This window comes from Saccopteryx bilineata, chromosome 2 (genome assembly GCF_036850765.1).
Source record: "Saccopteryx bilineata isolate mSacBil1 chromosome 2, mSacBil1_pri_phased_curated, whole genome shotgun sequence".
Classification (NCBI taxonomy): domain Eukaryota; kingdom Metazoa; phylum Chordata; class Mammalia; order Chiroptera; family Emballonuridae; genus Saccopteryx; species Saccopteryx bilineata.
In genome coordinates, this window is record NC_089491.1 from 224,159,151 (window position 1) to 224,161,590 (window position 2,440).

The 2,440-nt window shown below is 48.2% G+C and overlaps 1 non-coding gene across 1 annotated transcript; it reads right to left on the reverse strand.

Moving 5' to 3' along the window:
- Positions 1-443: 443 nt before the first annotated feature.
- Positions 444-607, reverse strand: LOC136327634 (U1 spliceosomal RNA). Its single transcript, XR_010729814.1, has one exon. It is a non-coding gene; the product is annotated as a U1 spliceosomal RNA (small nuclear RNA).
- Between the last annotated feature and the right edge of the window lie 1,833 nt (positions 608-2,440).

A 2,440-nucleotide genomic window follows, 5' to 3' on the forward strand; every position in this document is an offset into this window, starting at 1 on the left:
CATGGGTGGCTGGGGACGGGACGGGGGGTACAGGGCATTCAAAGTCCTGATCTTCTGCTGTGTGTGAAGTTTTCCACTGTAGAAAGGGGGGCGTGAGGTCAAGCAGCGCTGCCGCATAGCATTTCTAGGTTTTCAGGTCTCAGCTTCAGTGAAATGCACCCATTTCCCCATTTACTGATTCACTTGGAACCACACTGTGGGCTGTTTGAGAAGTCCTTCCCCTTCCCATCCAGATTTACCTTCTCCCCTTCAAAACCACCTTTAACTCCATTTGACAGACACTGATTGAGCACCTACCGTGTGCAGGAGCTGTGCTAAGAGCCTTAAATTCATCCGGGAAAAGAACAAAGATCCACTCCCCCCCAAACCTTTTGTCCAAGAGGGATGAAATACAAACATCAAACAAAATAGATACATAATAATACATAGGTATTCTATTCTTTTAGGGGAGAGCGTGAACGCAGTCCCACACTACCACAAATTATGCAGTCGAGTTTCCCACATTTGGGGAAATTGCAGGGGTCAGCACATCCGGAGTGCAATGGATAAGCCTCGCCCTGGGAAAACCACCTTCGTGATCATGGTATCTCCCCTGCCAGGTAAGTATATGGTATTCTATTCTTTGTAGAAACTGCTAAGTGCAATGAAAAATATATATATAACAAAGTAAGGAGAGGTAGGGTGGGGGGAGTTTAATTTCACATGAGGTGGTCAGGGCAGGTCTCGTCAAGAAGGTGATATCTGACCAAAGACTTGAAGGAAGCTAAGGAGTGGGCCATGAGAAAATCTGAGGAAAGGGTGACCCTGGCCAAGGGAAAAGCCAGTATAAAAGTCCTGAGGGTGGTGGGGCATGCCTGGGATGTTCTAGGAAGAGCATAGGGGCCAGAGTGGCTGGAAGTATGCTGCAGCTTGAGGAGGAGTGGGAGGGGGCGAGGTCAGGGAGCAGGGGAGGCAGATAGTGATATTAACCCTTTGAGTAGTACAAATGTTCATGTACATCTTCATGCCTCCTGACCATCCAGAGTGTGATCAATTTATTTTAAAAATGTGTAAGGCAATATTAAAAAAAGGCAAATGTATGTTCTTCTTGTTTCCATAAATTGGTTATCAAACAAACATGATTTTAAGTTAATAAAACTGTAACTGTAACTAATTTCATTTTTTGCATAAAAACTCACTCCCAGGGGTCAACGAGCATGAAAAAAGCCCACTACTCAAAGGGTTAAAGGGTGGATGGCTCTTACTCAGCAATGGGAAGTCACTGGATGGCTTGGAGCAGAGAAGATGCTTTGATCTATATTATCAGAGAGCACACTGGATGCTGTTTTGGGAGCACACCAAAGAGATGTGGTGATGGAAGCCCAGAGACCAGCAATGCTGCCCCAGCAATGCAGGGAGGGGATGGGGAGCTGGACAAGGGGCAGTAGTGGAAGTGTCGGGAAGTGATCAGTTTCTAGGTCTAATTTGAAAAGGGATCCAAATAGTCTCTCTGGATGCAACAGCTGAGAGAGGAGTCAAGGGCAGCTGCAAAGATGGGGTGGCCATCCCCCAGGCAGTGAAGGCTGCAGGTGAGGCAGACAAGGAGGGGGAGGCGCCATCTGAAGTTCAGTTTTGGATTAACTCATTAGGCAGTGGAATGTACTGAAAGGAGAACAAGAGCGAGTTCTGGGCCAGAGACGAACAGGACATCAATACAATGGACATTTAACACCCCGAGGCTGGATGAGAACACAGAGAAAAGAAGAGCCAGGGAAGAAAAGGGGTCCAGGGGGGCCCTGGGCACACCCACACTAGAAGTCAGAGCAAACATAAAACCAGTGAAAGGGACGGAAAAGGAGCGGCCAGTGAGGAGGAGGAGAACCCAGAGCGTGGAGTGTCCCAGAAGCCAATGACGAAAGCTGAGCCAGGAGCAGCGAGGCCAGCTGTGAGGTCTGGCAAGACGAAGACTGAGAACTAACCATGGACCCAGGAAATTGAGTCATCAGTGACCTCCGGGTCATGAGAGATCTTGATAAGAACCATCTGATGGAGGGACCTGAAGATGGCAGCGGAGTAGGCAGATGCACAGATGCCCAGCTCTCACCACGAAAATGGAATACAAATCAATTTAGGAAAAATCAGCATGAAAAACCAACTCTGGACTAGAAGAACGACTCTCAAAAACCAAGGAGCAAAGAAGAAGCCACAACAAACCTGATAGGGAGTGCCTGAATCTCCTCTGGTTATAGGAATGGGGTGGAGGGTGAGGCTGAGAGCCCAGAGGGGATCTCACTCCAGAGAAAAGAGCAGAAAATACTGCTCACAGCCACTTGCCTGGCAACCAGGGAGCAAGGTGTGTTGAAAAGACCAGCTTATCTCCCAAGTGGAAAGGAGAGAGAGAGGGACAGACTGTGAGGGGCTAAGGAATGCAGGAGATGACCTAAAAAAGCTGACTCATCCA